Source organism: Dromiciops gliroides, chromosome 2 (genome assembly GCF_019393635.1).
Source record: "Dromiciops gliroides isolate mDroGli1 chromosome 2, mDroGli1.pri, whole genome shotgun sequence".
NCBI classification, from domain to species: Eukaryota; Metazoa; Chordata; class Mammalia; order Microbiotheria; family Microbiotheriidae; genus Dromiciops; species Dromiciops gliroides.
Window position 1 is genome coordinate 361,975,967 of NC_057862.1, and position 7,739 is coordinate 361,983,705.

Here is a 7,739-nt window from a genome sequence, read left to right on the forward strand (position 1 = left end):
GTAATGCAGGAATACCTTAAGGTCCCAGCACAGTGTATTACTTAATTGTGGGTCTGGCCCAAGACCCTCATGAGGTGAAGAGAGGTCGGCCTGAGGAAAGGCATAAGATAGTGCTAGGATACTGGAGATCACACTCAGGACCCAGTGAGGGAGCAGAGGGCAGCCACATCAAGTGTGCTCCCTATGTTGTACCCTGGGAGAAAATCCTGATCACCCTATCTTGGTTATAGTTCTATCCCTTAAGTATGCATTCCTCCTCCTTCAAATTTATTAAGCCCCTACTGGATGTCAAACACTATCCTCTATTCCATCTCCCACACTCTGGGAAAGCAAACATTCTAACCTTAGGGCATACCCAAGTTCAGATCATTGTCCCAAGGTCAAACAGGAAAGGTTTTGCCCCTGAGCCATTTATCTGAGGGTCAATGGTGCCCCCTGGGAGGACGGAAGAAAGAGCTTTCATCTTAGAATGAGGTCTGGGTTTAAGTTCTAGATACTCAGTAGTTGTGTTACCTTGGGAGAGTCAGTTCACTCTGAACTTCAGTTTCTTTACCTTTAAAATAGAGGTGATCATAGTACTTGTACTACCTACCCAGCAGGGCTGGTGAGATTAAAGGAGACAATATGCATAAAGTGCCTATATTCTCCACTACAAATCTGGAATTAGCCATGCCCTCTCCACCAAGTAGTGGAGAGCGTATTATGCTGAAGAGAGCCCTGTGATAGCAGGCATTAGGGGCAACTGGACAGTGCTGGGCCTCTTCCTGAGTTCAAATCCAGCCTCAAACTCTTTACTAGCTGTGTGACCCTGGGCAAGTCACTTAACCCTGTTTGCCTCAGTTTCCTCATCTGTAAGGAGGAAATGGCAAAACCACTCCCAGTATCTTTGCCAAGAGAACCCCAAATGGGATCATGAAGAGTCGGACACGACTGAACTACAACAATGGCAGTCAAGAGATCTCAGTTTTCCATGAACTATCCCCTTGGACAAGTCACTTAAAAGAATTATCTAATTTTTTTTTTTTTCGGTTACTGACCCCACCCCCATTGGAAAAGTCCCTTTCTAGCACTAGGCCTCAGTCTTTGGTAAACAAAGGGGTTAGAGAATCACCAAATTCTCACAAGAAATAATCAGCAAGTAATTATCAAGCCATTGTTAAACATTAGGAATACAAACAAAGGCAAAAAAAAAACCCAAAAACCCCAATCCCTGTCCCAAAGAATTCCTATTCTGTTGGGGCGGACAATACACGAATAGACACAGAGTAGATGGGAGGTGATCTCAGAGGGACAGCATTAGCATCAGTCTCAATGAGAGTGTTCCCTCTATCACAGAAATCCTATGTCCACTCCCAAAGACAACACCCCTTCTAGCTCTAACAGCCCATGGCTAATAGGATTCCTTGTGAAACAATTCTAATTAAATTCAGCAAATGCTGTTTGAAGTTCCAGAGGAAGGTGGCCCATGGTCCAAAATTTCTCTCCAGCATTGAGGGTGCCACACAAAAATTCATTCCCCATTGGGAGCGATAGTTAAGTGTTGGTTCAATTGAAATAAACCAATGTCATTTGCCATGTTCTGAATTGCCCGCCAGGTGGCGCCAGAGAGCAAGTACTGTGAGCAAACTTCCATTTAAGGCCACAGAGGGGCGTCTCGTAGAAGGGCATACCCTTTCTCCAGGGAGGCCTCTGGAAAGGAACCAGAACCTGTTGTTGAGGAGTCTCAGAGCTTTGGAGACCTATGAGCTATCAGAGGCTCTGCAAGACCTCTGATCAGTGACCCAGTGTTTGGTTGGGGATGAGGGAAGGTGGAGAAGAGGGGCTGCAAGGTAAGAGGTCTGGGAATCAGAGGAGAGAGAAGTCACTCTGGCCTTAGGGGAGGGTATCACTGAAGGCTTCCTAGAGGAGGTCTTGCCTGAGTCTGGAAGAGACTTGTAGGTTACTTTGGGGGAAGGGGAGATAGAAAAGAGAGAAGAGCCCTGCCCCCTGCCCAGACCCCAGCTACACTGAATTAATAAATCATGTTTCCGCCTCACTTTACTGTTTACAAAATACCCTGTGTACATTCTCTAATTTGAGCCTCAGGACAACCTTTGGCAAGAGACAGTAAAGGATTATTATTATTATTGACCATTTTCCAGATGCCAAAATTGAGATATATACATGAGTGAGAAAGGACTTGTCCAAGGTCACACAGCAAGTTACTGTTAGAGGTAGGATTCAAACCCAGGTCTTCTGACTCCAAATGGGGCCTTTTGCATTGTATACTACTCAGTTCTAGCTTTCCAAGGCTCTGTCATCAACATCAACTTCTCCTTCTCCTCTTCCTCTCCTTTCTCTCTCTTCCCAAAGCCTTCAACAACCATCTCCATGCAGAAAAGGCCTCAGCCTTTCCTCTAGCCCTGCCATCCCCTCAAGCTCTCTTTTTTTTCTTTCTATTTTTCTCATTTTAATTTTTTCCATCTGAACTTAAACACCAAATAAACTGAGCGTTTCCACGTACACTGGTGGAATAGGACAGGGGCATACACGAAACTGCAAATGCAGAGCTTGCCAAGCGAAATTTCTTCCCTCTTTATTGCTGAACTACTAGAAAGTGCAGTCTCATCTCCTTCCCCCATATTCTCACCATAAACTCACTCCTCAACCCTTCTCAATGACCAAATCCAAGGGACCTTCTAGCTTTCTTTGTAGCTATAGACACCGCTGGTTACCTTTCTCCTTGTAGAAATTGCCTCCCCTGGTTTCAGAGAACCCCATACTAATGAGTTCCACCCCCCTTGCCTTTTTCCTTGACTTCTTCCTGATTTCTTTTTTAACCAATTAACTTCGATCTTATTTCAGCATTTAAAATTAAATTGACCTCTCCATCCCAACCCCTTCCTTCATTCCAGACTTCTTAATATGGCAGGGAGGGGCAGCTAGGTGGCACAGTGGATAAAGCACTGGCCCCGGAGTCAGGAGTACCTGAGTTCAAATCCGGCCTCAGACACTTGACACTTACTAGCTGTGTGACCCTGGGGAAGTCACTTAACCCCCCATTGCCCCACAAAAAAATATATATATATATGGCGGGGGAGATTGAGGGGGGCGGAGAGAATGTGTCCCCTGAGGTCCCTTTCTCTCTCTGTACTGATCTCATAATTCCTAAATCTGTGATCTCTGGCCCTTCTGAACGTCAGACTCAGATCTTCCACAGCCTGCCAGTTATGTCCACAAGGGGTGTGCTGCTGTTACCTTAAACCCAGACTGTCCAAAAAAAAAAAAAATCTTTATCCTTTTTGAGAAACAATGGACAATGGTAGACAGAAGGCTGAATCGAATCGAGGCATCAGGTGGCACCTGGGTTTCCAACCTGCCTCTGACTTTGGCTAGCTGTATGACCCTGGATAAATCACTTTAACGTCTGATTCTCAGTTTCCTTGTCTCTAATATGATCATAGAATGATCAATCCTTCATTTAGAGTTGGAAGATCACCTGGCCCAGGGGTTCTTAACCTTTTCTTCTGTCCTAAACTCCTTTTTGAAGCCTGCTCAACTCTATGAACACCTCCTTAGAATAATGTTTTTAAAGGTTTTATAAAAACACTCCAGATTGTAAAAGACACATTATATTGAAATACAGTAATCAGGGGGCAGCTAGGTGGCACAGTGGATAAAGTACCAACCCTGGATTCAGGAGGACCTGAGTTCAAATCCAGCCTCAGACACTTGATACTTACTAGCTGTGTGACCCTGGGCAAGTCACTTAACCCCCATTGCCCCGCAAAAAAAAAAAAAAAAAAAAAAGAACAAGTTCAGGGACAGTGCCTCCTTGTGGATAGAGCAAACAGCCCTAGGAGTCAGGAGTACCCAAGTTCAAATCCAATCTCAGACTCTTACTAGAAGTATGACCCTAGACAAGTCACTTAACCCGGATCATCGCCAAAAAGACCAAGTTTAGTTAAAAATTGTCTTTAAATGTAATTGGGGGAAAAATTTAATGTTACTTAAAAATAAGTTCAAGGGCCCCAGATTAAGAACCCTTGCACCCTCATTTTACAGATGAGACACTGAGGCCCAGAAACATCTAAGCAACTTGCCCAAATGTGGGTTTGTGACTGGACAACATGGGTTTGTAGCTTAACATGGGTTAAGTGACTAGAGAGCTGGGATTTCAACACAGGTCCCCTGACTTCAAATCTTCCTTCAAATTGCAGAACACTGTGCCTTAAAACAAAGCTGCTTAAACTGTGGGTATTTGTCCTGTAACTGAATGTGCGGGTTGTGAAAAATTTGGCAACAGAAAAAGGTTATGTATACTTATTTTATATACATATATATCCAGAGTCCTCTAAAAATTTCTCAGGGGCCGCTAGATGGTGCAGTAGATAGAGCACCGGCCTTGGATTCAGGAGGACCTGAGTTCAAATCTGACCTCAGACACTTAACAATTACTAGCTGTGTGACCCTAGGCAAGTCACTTAACCCCAATTGCCCCCCACACACACACAAAGAAATAATGCTAAGTATAAAAAAAATTGGGGGTTCTAAAAATTTCTCAGGCAAAAAGGGGTCATGAATAAAAAGACTTTAAGAAGCCTTGTTCTTAAACTTCCAACCCTTCCTCCCTCTCCCACAAAGTTGTTATATAGCCCAAAGGAAAGTCTCAAAGTACTAGATAAATGTTAGCTGTTTCCATTATTTCCATAAATCCTTAGGGCACTATATAAAAGAAAATTGGCATCCTGTGCCTCTAACCCCCATCCTTCCTCCTCTATTTCTTTTTTTTTTTTTTAGGCAATTGGGGTTAAATGACTTGTCTAGGGCCACACAGCTAGTAAGTGTTAAGTGTCTGAGCCAAATTTGAACTCAGGTCCTCCTGACTCCAGGGTCGGTGCTCTATCCACTGAGCCACCTAGCTGCCCCTCCTCTATTTCTTTTTAAGGGCATAACCAGCCTTGAAATTACCTAGGCTCAAAAATCTGATATTATCTTTGCCTCTTCCCTCTCCTTTAGCTCTCCCTTCCCCCGACCCCATCTAATCAGTATTAATCAATTGGCTCTGCCATCATTGCCATGGACTTCCTGGACCAAAACATCCCTTCCCTAGCTTGTTCAATCTTACCTGACTCTCCATAAGCCCATTTGGGGTATTCCTGGAAAAGCTGCTGGAGTGGTTTGCCATTTCCTTCTCCAATTCATTTTATCTTATTTTATTTATTTATTTACCTGTCTATTTATTTATTCATTTGTTTGTTTGTTTGGCAGGGCAATGAGGATTTAAGTGACTTGCCCAGGGTCACACAGCTAGTGTCAATTGTCTGAGGCTGGATTTGAATCCTGAATCCAGGGTCTGTGCTTTACCCACTGTGCCACCTAGCTGCCCCCCAGTTCATTTTACAGATGAGGAAACTGAGGCAAACAGGGTTAAGGGACTTGCCCAGGATCATATAGTTAGCAAGTATCTGAGGCCAGACTGGAGGGACAGCATTCTCTCCACTGGGCTATCTAGTTGCCCTCATTTCCTGGCTACTAATCCCCTATTTGTGTAGTCTATTATAATATAAGCTCTTAGAGGGCAGGGACTATCTTGTTTTGTGTATTTTTATTCCATTTAATAAGGTGCCTGGCACATAGTAAGGACTTAATAAATGCTTTTTCATTCATTCATTCATTATTTGCTCAGCTCTATAGAGAGGAAATGGGGTATAGTGGAAAGAATGCTGTGGCCAGAATCAAAGTTCCTGCCTCTGCTGCCTATAGATAGGACTTGCTACCTATGTGGTATTGAGTGAGTATGAGCTCCCTGGGCCTCAGTTTCCTTATCTGTGAAATGAGGGGGCTCTAGCTCCAGACCCATGATCCAGAGCAGTCATTCTCAGGTCCTCCAGAGTCTTTCAGGATATCCATGAGGTCAAAATTATTCCTCATAATAATACTAAGATGCCAATAACTATAACCTACATAAACAAAAGCTCTTGGGAGGGCTCCTCGATTTTTAAGAGTTAAAATGGATCCTGAGGCCAAAAAAGTTTGAGAACCACTGATCAAGATTATGCCTCCACAATATTTCTCCTTTTTCTTTTTCTGTTTTCTTTTGTGGGACAATGAGGGTTAAGTGACTTGCCCAAGGTCACACAACTAGTACATGTCTGAGGCCAAATTTGAACTCAGGAATCCAGGGCCAGTGCTTTATCCACTGCACCACCTAGCTGCCCTCCCCACAATATTTCTCACATCCATCTCTCCTTACTGCCTGCTGATCGGGACCTTAGGCAAGTTACTCTCCCTCTACAGGTCTCAGTTTCTTCAATCTGTAAAAAGAAGTGCACTGACTAGATAATTTCCAAGATCCCTTCTAGTCCTAAATCTTAACTATCCTGTAGTAACAAGAATGAATAGTAATGCAGAGGGGGCAGCTAGGTGGCACAGTGGATAAAGCACCAGCCCTGGATTCAGGAGTACCTGAGTTCAAATCCAGCTTCAGACACTGGACACTTACTAGCTGTGTGACCCTGGGCAAGTCACTTAACCCCCATTGCCCGCAAAAAAAAAAAAAATAGTAATGCAGAACTTTAAAGTTGGTACATTGTCTCATTTGAGCCTCAAAACAACATTTGTGCTGATAGCTATTACATATATTATTATCCCATTTTACAGAGAAAGAAAATGAGGCCCCAGAGAGTAATATGTCTCATTCCTCAAATAAGAGATTGAAACCCAGGTTATCCCGGTCCTGAATCCAGCACAGCATATACCTCTATGATTTTAGAATCCTCTCCATTCACACTGCCACATCACCCAATTTCAGACGTGTCATTGTAACTGTTACTATGGCAAAAGCCTCTCTTGATTGGTCGTCCTTCTCCAGTCTCTTATCAACTGTGCCAATGTCATCTTTCCCATGCACAGGACAGAATGAGAAGCAACTTGTAGAAGGTTTCATGGAGGCAGACAATGTCTGTACACGAAGAAACACTTTCTGAGCGGTCCAGAAGTGGACTGAGCTACCTTGGAAACTGTGGTTTCCAGGTTTAAACAGAGAATGGACAACCACTTGTTGGAGATATCGTAGTAGATTCCCAAAGGTTGGGTGAACTACACCACCCCTCACATCCCTGCAGCTCTGAGAGTAAACGCTCTGAAACTTGGAACTGGCTCCTGCCTGGACAATGGATTTGCCATCTCCCATCCCCAGTAAAGGGAAAACTCCTTGAGGTCAAAGATTTTTGTCTCTGTATCCTTGCACAGCACCTCCTGCAAACAGGAGGTGTTTAATAAATGCTTGTTTAATAGCATTCAGTTGAGTGACTAGAGGGATTAAAGAAGGAGATAGGAATTGAAGGCTGAATTGATCTTGGGAAGATCCCAGAGGTCCTAGAGAGTAACAAGCCCCTCTCAATTCCACGTCTTGAATTCTCTCCTCTCAGAGCCCACCCCCATTGCCCCTACCCCCATTCTCTAGATCCCCCTGCCTCTCTATCTGACCCTATGTGTCCTCTCTCTTTGACTCTCTCCTAACCTCTGTCTCAGTTCCAGTTCCCATCTCTTTCTCTCCCCTAGGACTCTGTCATCGTGTGTCTCTTTTGGAGTTCAAAATCATGGCATCTCAGATCTGGAAGGGGCCTCAGAGGTCCTCTGATTCAGTCAGTACCTAAGCAGGAATTCCCCTCCTCACAACACATCCCTTCCAAGCCATCAATTCAACTCAGCAAATATCGATTAAGCAATCAAGTGGTTATTAAGTGCCTACAATG